The sequence below is a fragment of the Lissotriton helveticus genome, chromosome 6 (genome assembly GCF_964261635.1).
Source record: "Lissotriton helveticus chromosome 6, aLisHel1.1, whole genome shotgun sequence".
Classification (NCBI taxonomy): domain Eukaryota; kingdom Metazoa; phylum Chordata; class Amphibia; order Caudata; family Salamandridae; genus Lissotriton; species Lissotriton helveticus.
In genome coordinates this window covers 1933250990-1933264087 of record NC_136067.1, presented here as the reverse complement: position 1 = coordinate 1933264087, position 13098 = coordinate 1933250990, and the positions used below count along the sequence as shown (strand labels likewise).

Here is a 13098-nt window from a genome sequence, read left to right as displayed (position 1 = left end):
GGCATCAGCCCACGCCCTCCCACACCCGCTGTGCGTCTCAGCCCAGGCTGCTGCAACTCGAGCTGCTGTGTCTGGAGTCTTATCTCCAGCACACCCAAGATTTTCGCAGGTCTTTAAAGACCATTTAAATAGTTATATAACTTAGTAAACTGTTTACCGAGGCTTAGGTTTTTTTTCTGGTACCAGTACCACCTGGGTCCCCTTACATTGGTATTTTACATTTACTTTCATAGTGTGAGAATGCCTTTCATGAAAAGGAATATAAAGTAGGGTTGCCAAAAGAAAAATGCCAGCCATGTGTTGTTTAAAGGGCATGCAAAGCCACTGTCTTAACACTAAATAGGATTATATAAAAAAAAGTATGTATCCTTTTGAAATGTGACTTCTCTGTCTTTGTTCCTTTTAATAATCAGTCATGGATCATTCACACAGCCCTAGAACACAATTACCCTCTGTGCTGCCTTTCCAGGAGTCAACCCTTCTACTAGACAAAACTCCAATCTCTCTCTAGGAAGAACATTAATCACCAAAGTTATCATGACATTTTTATTGTTGCTGAAAATTGCTGGAGGCCCAGAAGGTGGCTGCAAGGTTTTTTTTTAAACCATAATATGCTTGCAACACTAGGCACCCACCCGAAATAGGTACCCAGTGTGGTCACACCTTTCGCACCGCCCTAACCTGCTCAAGGTTCATGTGACCTCAGTGACAGAGTCACAGTGACTGGATCACTGACTGGTGCTCTAGGGTGTGCTGCTTCGTATGCCTGCCCGCAAGACTGGAGATGCACTTCAGTATGGATTGTGGTGGACAGGCCTTCAAGGTTAACCCACAATTGACACCACTAGAGTACACCTGCTTGTGCTATGACATCAGGCCTTCTAAGGTCTAGTGGGACCTTCTAAGGTCTATGAAGGCTGAACCCAGTTCCCCAGTTCCAAATTTGACAGCTCTGGCAATAGTGACACATCCTCTTCCCCACTGAACACCATAGTGCCCCACTGGGAGAAACTCGCACTACCCTCCGCTACAACTTAATTGTGGCCGCTATAAACACTTGGCTGTGGCTCAATTCAAATTATGCACTTTACAAGAGTAATATGCTGCCTAAAAAAGAAAAAAAGTGAAAGCAAACTTTCATAGGGAATGCAAGATTAAGTAAAACATGTGAAATATAAGCAGTAACAACATGGTTACCTTAACGATCTATCACTCACTATTCAGAAATCAACGAGTGGTTTTACCTGAAAAGTTAAGGACATGATTACAGGGTCCTGAAGGGAACTGTTTCAATGTTCATTGCTTATATCCTTACAAAACGTAAGCAGTATGGTTTAAAAAGACCACATCCATAACCACAGAGTCATGGTACACATTTTGTTTTCCAATCCACACATCAACCAGGTATTGCAATACATCTAGGAATGGTGCACTTCCCCACCTGGGGACAACAATGTAGTTTAAAGAAAGACGAGAAAACAAAAGTAGCGCTTTACTGCAAAGTCTGTAAAGTGAGGCTGATGCATTTGGATGTGAATTAAACCAATCTGGCCACTTGAAACAACTCTGTCTTGCTTTATTTAGTTATGTCTTTATTTTTCATATATAAAACATTTTATATCTCTCCATCCCGAGGCTGCACTTTAGACTAGAAAAATGTCAGAAAAAGGGCATTTCCCGCAAGAGTGTTTTTCTTTTTGGGATCCATTTCACAGGGAAGCAACTAAATGAAAGAAGGAAAGAGATGTTGTGAACCATTTCTTCAACTCATGGTTTTCAATAAGTGAGGAGCAAGACAGAAAGAGAGGGAATAATAGGAAGAGAGGGGGGCAGCTGCCAGCACAGAAAAGAAGCTGTGGGCAGTATGTAACTCATGTAATCCAAAGTCCTTCTGTAACGCAACTGGTTCTTTTGTAAAGCGCTCTGACACCTTCGGGTAATGTTCGCGCTATATAAAATTGCATAAAATAAAATAAATAAATAAGGAGGAGACAGAGTCCTTTTCCTTCTCTGCCCGTCCCCCAATGTCCACAAAAGCAAGCCAAGCCTTATCTGGATGTCTTTGCTATTTCTGCCGTCCTGGGACACAGTTTTGAAAAGAAAAAGTAGGAGAACGGAATTGTTTTAATAAAAGTAGTAGGAGCACGCCGTGCCGTTCCGATCCCGCCCACTTCGACCACTGTGGAGGAAGAGGAAATGGGGAGGGGCACCAAAAAAGATTGTTGCACCGTGTGCGACCAGTGCTAGGGTCAGCCCTGGCTGGGAGTGTAGCCCCCCCAACCGCCCCTGCCAGTACAGACCCCCTGCAGCCGCCTGGGGCTGTGCTCGCTTTTGAGATCATTTCTAAGAATGTCTTGCCACGGCTCGGCCTGCGACTCGGTGAACTGGGGCTGAGGGCTCTGCAGGGAGGAGGTCTCTCGTACCTTATCAGTGCTTTGAAAGCAGCTGCCGAGGGCAGGATGAGTGACAGCAGCTCTTGAACTTCAATTGCAACACCCTTCACCGCTCAGATTCCATATCATTTACCACCCGCCTCGTAGTGGCTCTTCATTTATAGAAGATCTCAAAGACTTCATCAGCGACCAATACTCTCAAAGTGACAATCAGACCATCGTGGGTGACTTCAATCTCCACTGGGGCGCACCGCAAGACTCCTCTGCGAACTCACTGGCCACCTTCCTCTCTGCAAATGATCTTATCCAACACTGCACTGAGTCAACCCACTCCAAAGGCGCAATCCTGGACCTTGTTATTTCTAAAGCAGGCATGCTTTCTACTACTACCCCAATTCATGTAGACTGGTCTGACCACCACCTCATCCATTTCTCCTTTCAACTTTCACACTCTATAACTCTTGGCCAACCCAAGAGGGCCATCTCCTGGTTCCGTGATGCCAAAAACATAGATATCGGTCCCCTCTGTGAATCAGCCTTGCTATCTCTTCCAAGGCTAGACCCGAACATAGCTGTTGACGATCTCACCTCCCAATGCCTCACAGTTCTTGCAGCTGAAATTAATAACGTCGCTCCACTCAAAAGCAAAAGGATAAGGCCCACTCCCTCAGCACCTTGGTACAACAAGTCCCTTTATGATGAAAGGAAGCAGCTAAGATTCCTGGAGAAGCAATGGAGGCAATTGCCCTTCAATGACAATTTAGCCATGCTTCGCACAGCAAGATCCAAGTACCACAAACACATCTTCCTTGAGAAAGCGACGCACTTCAAAACCCTCCTTGACTCCGCCAAAAATAGACCCAAAAAACTATTCGATCTCATCAAGACTCCGAGCTGCTCTCCCCCAACCTCTAAGGTGGAGGATTCTTCAAAGAGAGCAGCGGATTTTGCTGTTTTCTTCGATGGAAAAGTGAAAGCACTTGTGGATCAGGTTGCTCATCCTACACCTCCAGAGGAGCGCAAATCCTTAGCCATCTGGCAGAGCTTTGACCCCATATCCGAAGATGCCCTTCTCAAGTGCATACGCGAAACAAAGCCCTCCAACCATTCTCTTGACCCTATCCCCAGTGCCATTGCCTTTGACTTCTATACCCATTCCCTTTCCTATTGGTCTACCCTGATCAACCTCTCCCTCTGGCAAGGCTCCCTTCCTGTCTCCTTCAAAACTGGGCAGGTCACCCCTCTGCTTAAAAAGCCGACTGCTGATGCGAATGACCTCAACAACTTCCGCCCCATCACTAACCTTCCATTTCTTGCGAAGATCACAGAAAGATGTGTAGCAAAACAACTCTCTCGTCATATCAAGGACAATGATCTTCTTGACAATTGTCAGTCCGGCTTCATCCAAAACTGCAGAACTGAAACAGCCCTTCTGCAAGTGGTTGATGATGCGCTGAGGATACTCGACTCAGGGGGGTCCTGTCTGCTAATTCTCCTCGACCTTTCCGCAGCCTTCGACACTGTTAATCACAACACCCTCCTCAATATTCTTCAACAGAGAATGGGCATGGAGGGCACTGTGCTTAAATGGTTTGCATCCTTCCTCTCTGACAGATCTCAAATGATCAATATAGCAAACAGTCTCTCTTCTCCTGTGGCGGTGGGTCAGGGTGTTCCCCAAGGTTCGATACTAGCACCAACATTGTTCAATGTCTACTTAGAACCACTGGGAAACCTCCTAAGCAAATCTGGGATTCACTATCATCTCTATGCAGACGACACTCAACTCTACCTCAAGGTTGCCTCCACTCATGATCTCTCCATCCTAAGATCTACTCTTGACTCCATTCAAAACTGGATGTCAACTCATCAATTGATTCTGAATCCCTCCAAAACTGAATTCCTCCTCTTCTCCTCCTCACTCTCTCCTCCCCCGGTTCAATCATGGATAGATCAGATGAATCTACTAAACAATAAACCCATCATTGTCGACAGTGCAAAATCCCTTGGTGTCATTCTAGACAAAAAACTCAATCTAACTCCCCACATCAACTCTATTGCAAAATCTGCTCGCTACCAACTGCGCCTTCTTTGGGGAATCCGTCGCTTCTTCCCGAAGCAGGACCTTATAACCCTGGTGCAATCGCTGGTCCTCTCTAGACTAGACTACTGCAATTCTCTTCTTACTGGCCTCCCCAAATCTCACCTGTCCCCACTTAAGTCTGTCTTCCATTCAGCAGCTCGTTTCATTTATGGGGCCAAAAGAAGCGATCACATCACACCGATGTTATCCACCCTCCGCTGGCTTCCCTTCGAGGCTAGAGCTATCTACAAGACTGCCTGCATTACCCACAAAGCCTAGCACTCCTCATCTCCCCGCTACCTGGCGAATAAACTGAAACTCTCTGGTGGCTCTAGACTTTCACGCAATGCGGAGAATCTACTGCTTGAACCTCCAACTTTCAAGAAGGAAAGACCAATGGCCCAATCCTTTTCAGGCAACGCAGTGAGAATCTGGAACTCCTTTCCACCTCAGCTCCGGACCACCGCCTCCTCCCAGGCCTTCAAAGGGACCTCAAAGTTCTCCTCCTCCAGAGACACCTCCAAAAGTAATTCACGTCCTCTTGCTATTTGTGAGGAAGACTTTCCACTACTGATAATTTCTACTTTTCATGACCATGGAAGTGCCTTCCCAGTGTATGCCTGTGATTGGAGGGTCTGCCTTTTTGCAGTATTTTCCATGTACTGGTGTTCGGTGCCCTTTTGTAACATGCACACACCACTCTGCCCTTGCAACACACGGCTGCTACCTCTCACATGTTTTTACCCTTGATACTTGCACAAGTGCCACCTTGCCCACGTAACGCTTGTTCCTGTGCCTGAGTGTCTAGCACTTATTGCAGTACTATACCTCAAATTATACTCTGTTTTCTCTTATAACTGCACACTTGTCACTTTCAACTCCTCTTGTGCACTTTTGACTACCTCATGTATTTTTGGTTGCTCACAATTTTTACTCAAGTATTTTGTTTGCTCACGATTGTCACTATTACCTTTACTACCTCATGTATATTTGGTTGCTCACAGTTTTTATTACCTCATGTATTTTGTTTGCTCACAATTGTCACTATTACCTTATGTAAGTAACGTATGTTTTTGCAATCTGTTCTTTTGTAATGTTTCTCATTATGTTTCATCTCTGTTCCTAATGTGAAGCGCTCTGACGCCTTCGGGTAAAGTCCGCGCTATATAAAAATGCATAAATAAATAAGAGGCGTGGCTCACTGGACCGTCGGTGCAGCTCCCACCGCCCCTCCGTGCCACCCACCCCCTGCCCCCGCCCGCGCCGGAGTCTGCAGAGTGCTGAATACCCCCGCCCCTCCTCCCACGCCTCTGCTTCGCTCTCCCGTATATTCTGATGTATTTACTTTAAATACCCTTCCCCGTGTCAAGCATGCCGCGCCCCCGCCCCATCTCCACCCAGGCTCTCGAAGCGCATGGAAGAGGTGACCACGTGGCGCTATATAAACACCATCATTTAATGAAGCCGCTGCTTGGGTCCGGCGCCGCTCTCAGCGGGGCGTGCGAGCAGGGCCCGGGCCTCGCATCGAGCTCTTCCTCGGGCTCGCAGGCCGCAGCCTTGGCTCAGGTCCCGCTGCGGCCACTTGCTGGCCGCCTCCCAGCGCCGCCCCCTCCACACCCCTCGATCCCTCCAATCAAAGCTGGACGCGGCCCCCGGCGGCGATGCACGACCCTGGCAGGAGGGGAGAGGCAGCCGAGTGCTGCACGTAGGGGTGGGATGGATGGATGGGAGCCCCGTAAACAGACTCCGGGAGAAAGCGAGAGAGCCCGGCGTGCCAGCAGGGCCTGTGTGCAAACATGGCACTGCGAGGAGCAGCGTGGGCAAACTCAGCAACTATCACTCCAGCAAACATGTAGGGCACGCTGCAATCCGCAGGACCGGAGACGGACACACCTGTGCAGGGAGTGCTGTGATCCCGCAGGCCCCGCCAGAGATTCATCGAGTCTCCAGAATGCAGCAGCAAAGCATTGGAACAGAAAACGGATACTATGAAATACCCGATGGATGTGCCCTCGAGACCCGCTCTGGTATCAGAGTCTACAGACAGTCGTAAATGGAGCACAGACTCCCAGCTGCCAGCCTCGCAGATCTGACCAGGACACATTTAAGAGCACCAGGAGCTGCCTTCTCTCTGGCAGACCAGGCCTCCAGGCTGTCAGGCGCGAGCCTGCTGGGTGTTCATACAATGGACCATCTCTGGCATTCGTCCTTCGTCCTCCTACCCCAGAGGTCAGTCACATGGAGGGGTGCTACAGTCCTGGGGGGGCTTGGTCCAGCCTGTGGAGACTCCTCACAAAGGACATGCGGGGAGTGGGGGAAAACAAAGGCGATCACGAGGAGGGACAAGTGAAATTACAAGAACACCGCCAACCGAACGGATAACGTGGACTGGGCCTCAAAACCATCTCCCCAAAATCTAGACACGAAACTTAAAGAAGCTGCAACACAGGAGCAAAGCCTCCAGTCTCAATTCAACATAAGAGATACAAGGACCACAGGACGCCTCTCGTAAGCCGCAGAAGTGATGGGTTCACACCACCACTAGCTACTGTAACTGGCACCATTCGCACCTGGCTCCGAGAGTTCCAGAAGGATGAAACCCTCTAAACAACTCCAGAAACGGAGAGAGACTCAAAACCCCTGCACAAGCTTCACCCGAGGACTGTGATTTCCATCCAGTCGGTCTCATAGTTTACCTTGCAAAATTGCTTCATGGACAACACCAGTATCAGCAAGTGCTAGCGGACTAGTTAAAGCTTAGATTATTAAGTGAAGTTCGTTTCTCCATGAGCTTGAACACATAGCCTGTTGCTCCTCAGTTCTAGATGAAGACTTCAGGCCACTCACTCCTAATCAGATGGCAAGACAGCATAACATTCCAATCTCTAGAGTCTAGGGGTCGCTCTGGACGCAACAAGCCAACTTGATACTGTGGCAAGGGGTTCTTTGTATTTCTCGTCCATCTCGGATACCTTGTGCCTTTCCGTCACCCTGAAAACACAAATCAGCCGCAATGGACACTACAATAAATTCTGATAGCAACAAAAACTAACTTCCTTTACTTCGATATGTTGATACCAAATCCCCTCCTTCAATGTGTCCAACACATTGCTGCTGCACTATTAGGAAAACAAACAAACCCAAATGATCCAAGCACTCGCTAACAAAGTACACTTATTGCTAGGAACGGATGCAAATGGGACCCTAAAACCCATTCCCTCACAGAAATCCTCCACGGAAAAGCACTTTCATAACTTGACAATTTAGATTGAAATAATGCTCCTGCAGACACCCCATTTGTTCTGCTAAATAAAACTTACTCTGCATCTTTAGAAGGCCAGAGTGAGAAATTCTACCCAGTTCAAGTACCTTAACTGAAGACTACTTTCCACACAGGCTTCCATACCGAGAAAGCATGAATTCAAAAAAAAAAAAACTCAACAAAAAGGTACCTTCTCTTTTGCAAGTAGTTCCTCAGCCAGAGGTGACAACTTAAAGAGTACAGTCCATTAGGCAAGCTAAAGCTAGTTTAATCACTAGTAAGATCTTGAATGTCCCCAACAAATCTAAAGTGATTTTTAAAATGGTTTATGAACTCTCAAACCCAGATACTCATTCTACCTATCACGACCCCTCAAATCATATCAAAATATATGTTTTCTTTTTTACGTTGAAAACCATAAAAGTGCATATTGATAAAAATTCCATACAACCTGGAAAACTAGTTTTGGGGGGTCACTAAGGTGGAATAGATTGGGGAGATACTGCACAAATCTGAGCAGGCTTGAAATAAGTCATGGGGAAAGGCATAGCATTCTGGACCAGAATTCACTGATAATTAATAAGAGTGTATATCTGGGAAATTATGATGACGTAGACAATGTTAAAGTTGAAAAGTTCTTACAGGATAGAGACTATTGATCCAGGTTTTGGGGCATTTCCGGTAAGGACATGTTATGCTACCTCATTCCTTTTGTTGCAACAAGGGGGGTACTGGACTGTTCCTGAGCGTGACTAGAGGGAAGATTGGTTGGCGTGACCAAAGGTGTGGATTTTACACCCAAGGGCATCCATTTTGTTGGATGGATTGGCCTCACACACCCCGAAGGATGTCATGCTTCATCATCGGCGGTTGCTCCTCGTCGGGGAGGCGGTGCAATCCCCGACGGGCTCACCTCAAAGAGGGGCTCTTTGGCGGAGATCTTTTTCCAACTGCCTTATGGTGAAGTGCGGGTGTGTGGGCAGGGTGGTGTGTGGTAGTGAAAAAGGGGATAGCTCGAGCTCGGCGGTGAAGGGTAGGTCAAGCAGCCGGGGCGCAGGAGACTAGAGTCTTGACTATTTGACTCATCCCTGATGCCTCACCCCGCCGACCCCTCATGTGGCAGGTAGTTCTTAACTATTAGGTATAGGACAACCAACACAACCAACACAGAGGTAACACAAACACAAACCCGCACATGACACTAGCATGTGGTTTTATCACCTTCTGTAGGTCCTGATGAATCGCGGGTTACTTCAGCCCACCGCGAGAAACATGTCGACCGTTGTACACTACTAGCCCCATCTAGGTTCACCTGAATTAACTCGTTGTTTCCTAGTGAGCTAGCCCCCTGTTTTTAACTGCAGCGAGGGACCCCCTGAATAAAATTCGTTCCAGGTACCCTTAGCTACATTTTAATATCCCCTTTTTCACTACCACACACCACCCTGCCCACACACCCGCACTTCACCATAAGGCAGTTGGAAAAAGATCTCCGCCAAAGAGCCCCTCTTTGAGGTGAGCCCGTCGGGGATTGCACCGCCTCCCCGACGAGGAGCAACCGCCGATGATGAAGCATGACATCCTTCGGGGTGTGTGAGGCCAATCCATCCAACAAAATGGATGCCCTTGGGTGTAAAATCCACACCTTTGGTCACGCCAACCAATCTTCCCTCTAGTCACGCTCAGGAACAGTCCAGTACCCCCCTTGTTGCAACGATTGCCACGGGCACACACTGTGACTGGACCTTCCACTCCCTTGAGTGGTAATTGGTGCCCTTAGATCTAGCGATCTACCTTCTCCCCTCTATTTCAAACACCTCATTCCTTTTCTCATGAACAAAAAACACAGGAATCTTCATGTCAGTCACTGAAGTCCCGGGTAGTAGTGTTCAAGACAATCATTGTGGGTTAGGGGAGCAGAAGAGATCCATCTATCTTTTGTTTTGTAAAGCATCAACGCAGACAGTCAATGCCCTTAACTTCAATATCATGTTTATGAACTATAATCCAACAAAGATACAAGCAGGAAAAAGACAGTTACTTGTTATACTACATTAAATATTTTCCGAGATAGAGTTAGAGCAACGTCTTCTAACCCAGACGTCTAAGCTTGGAGCTTTAGAAGCCCTCCATGATCTTAAATGTATCACTCTAGTTATGTGATGGCATGTTTCACTGCCATTACTGCTTGTTGCCAAAACACAACTCCTAAATAGACGAGGGAGTGGCCTCGACCTTTGGCTCCTCCACTTAGGATTCCAGCAATAACCATGGACATTTCCATATACTTAGAACCCAGGGTTTCTCCCAAGCTCATGTTGTACTGCAGTTTGCTGGAAGCCAGGGCGTATAGTCACGCCTGTTGACATTCTTGATGACAATGACTCACCGTCTCAACTATTCCTGCTGAGTAAGAGCCAAAACCATGCTCCTTTAAGCGAAGTGAATACATTAGTAGATTTGTTTTAGGACTCTCGACCATTAACTCTGCTCTACAGCATTAAAAGAACACACCATGTAGCTTTGTAGACGGCTCAGTCTTGGGTACAATGTTGCCTATTTATTGCAGCAAAATGAAATGACCTACTTGGAAGGCCATAGAATTCTGGAATGTGTACAATTTCATCAAAACTCTTTTTTGATCGCAAGAAAAGATATTGCATTAGCATGAGGTGAGGGATACTTGTGTCAGTATCACTGCCTCTTCCCAATTCTAAAAAACATCTCAAGCATGATGACTACAAAGGAAATTGGTGCCTTTAAGGTCTTTTATGATTACTCTCTCGTGCACGCCTCACCCACTCTCCAAAACGTGTCAGTCACAGTGGTGTTTTGTGGAGCCCCACTAGCATTTACAAAGCCACAGATTTTCTATTTGACATCTGCACACCAATGCCCCTCATGTGCAGGGGGGGAGGGGGGGGGCAAAGATGTGTGTCAAGAATGAGCAAGAACCCAGCACCAGCAATCCGTGGATGGAAAGCTTGAAGATAGTTCAAGAATGGCCGTTCTTCCCTCTCCTTTCACAGCTCAGCTGTGGCAATACAGACGTTGGGGCATTTTAAGCAAAATTACAGCAATGCTCTGTACAATAGTCTCCAGTCAAACTCTAATGCTAGGGACAAACCTCACAGAACGAAACAGTTATGTTGATTTGTAATCTCGGAAGAGGAATGTGGAATGCAAGAAACCAACTCAGACTACTTATACCAAAATATGCAGTTTAAGGGTGCTGGTCTTCATTGACACCACCACCAAGTTCAGTGTCCTGCTAATCTGATTTTTAGAATCTTCAACAAACTGACCAACGTAAGCACTGCTGTCACCTCAGAGAGTAGCTTTAAAATCCAAGCTTTGGTTTTCAGTTTGAAGAAGCCATGTTGTACACCAAGTGACAATGGTCTGGATTTCTTTCCTGATAGGTTTATATATGTTGTCCTCATATTAGGAGTTCAGATAAACACCTCTTGAGTTCTAATCTCTTTATGCAGCTCTTCAACCACAGGTGGTGAGGGATTTTATATGAGCTATGGAGCGCTGTAAAATTGTAATCTAACAGTCGCCTACATGTTTCTTTAATGGTTCAATATTCAAGCCTTTTCTAAGGAAACTGAATTCACCCCCTGAACATGCTCAAAAATCTGCCACAGTAAAGCACCCAACAACTACTTGGACCTTTCAATATCCAGGTGTAGGTATTCACAATGATGAACCTCTTGGAGTAATGTGGCTCTTTGCTTGTATCAACCATCCTTGAAGTTATTTGAAAGGGGGTAGCCCTTCCACTGATATTTAAGACAGAAAGCAAAAAATTTTATTTAGGAACTTTTCACAAATCAAAAATGTATTTTGCACATATTCTCATTCATCAATAGTAACTAGCAGTGTACATTCGTGAGATGGATGCATACAAGTGGAAGCCTCCTGGGCTACCACCAACAAAGGTCTGAGGGATAACACACACTTTGATATTGTGACTGCAAACCAGACTCAGTATCTTTAGTTATAACTAACTCAACACATATTGGACTATAATTCAGTAGAGTATGTAAGATGCCCCTTTCCTTACCTATCCATTACATTAATGCAAGGAACATTTTATTAAAATAATTTCCTATGTGTGGCTTATGTGAAGAAACATGTTGCTCAACAAAGGGTGCAAGGGGTGGTCTAAATGGTGTGCAACGCAAAATCAAGAGCCTTAAATGTGTTGTTGTGGTGAGAAGGAAGTGTCAAGGCCTCCAAGGCCAACCCTGCAAGCCATGGTATCAATACTCACAGAAGCTTACTTTCTACAGCAAAGTGTCAGTCGATGAAAGATTTGTCTGTATTTTCTCATGGTTTTGTAAAATGTCCCCCATAGCTCTTTAATTCACACACCTCAACATTACTTAAAGTGCGCTTTCGCACTAGGTGCTACATCAATACCACCATGAAAATAAAATAAATAAAAAATGCTAATCTTGTATTATCCTTTAGCCTTCGTCACGTCGCTATGAACCACTGACGTTGTGTCAAAGCAAGACGGCTGCTAAAACCATTCCCTCTTCTCTAATTTGTGCCCTTTAAAGCACTCGTTGAAATACCACCTTTGAATACTACAAATATTTCAAGCACGTTTAACTAGAATTTAACATATTGAAGATAGGAAAGAAGTTGGTGTGCTGCAGACTAGGAAATAGAAGAGGCGGTGATCAGTGCAGAGAAACGGTGATCGCCGTCATAACTTTACTTTCTTTCATTCTGGATACTTACCGAGGTGGCTTTTTGTGGCAATTGCAGCTTTAATCACAGCACACCCTCAGCACTACGATGCAAGACTTGCTTTGCAAGGGTAGTGAGTAAGTGCACTGCACGCTGCTGTGGGTCTTCGGAAACTCACGTTCTCATTTCTGCTTGAGATAATTGGACTATTCAAAGAGTTAGGTTTCCTTTTTCTTGTCATCAATTAGCAAACCTGTGTTTTACGGAGACCGGTGTATCTTCTTGTAAGCCACTACCTGCTCTATATGTGGTGAGTGCCTTGCCAACTAGTGTTTACCTGAAATTCGAAGTTTGAGAAAAGTAGGCAGTAGGGTCATGCCAGCTTGTGACAGGGCAGAGGGCAGAATTTCTACTAAGGTAGACTGGCAGATGTGCCAACGGTAGTCTGCACAACTGGATATGATTGGGGATTAGTTCTTTCAAAAGTAATAAGGTCCTTCGGCACTACCGCCCATACCAAAAAGACAGTATAAATATCTTTAGCACGATTAAACATTTTACCTTCACATCTACCAACATAATCCATTACCAAAAAAGCTTCTTGACGAAACTCTACTAACCACACTTAATCAAAGACACCCAAATGGTGGAAATTC

General features: G+C 45.9%; 1 protein-coding gene across 6 annotated transcripts in view; it reads right to left on the bottom strand.

Moving 5' to 3' along the window:
* NCOA1 (nuclear receptor coactivator 1) overlaps window positions 1–13098 on the bottom strand; it is a 986743-nt gene that overhangs the window by 254385 nt on the left and 719260 nt on the right. The gene's annotated exons all lie outside the window — the stretch shown is intronic.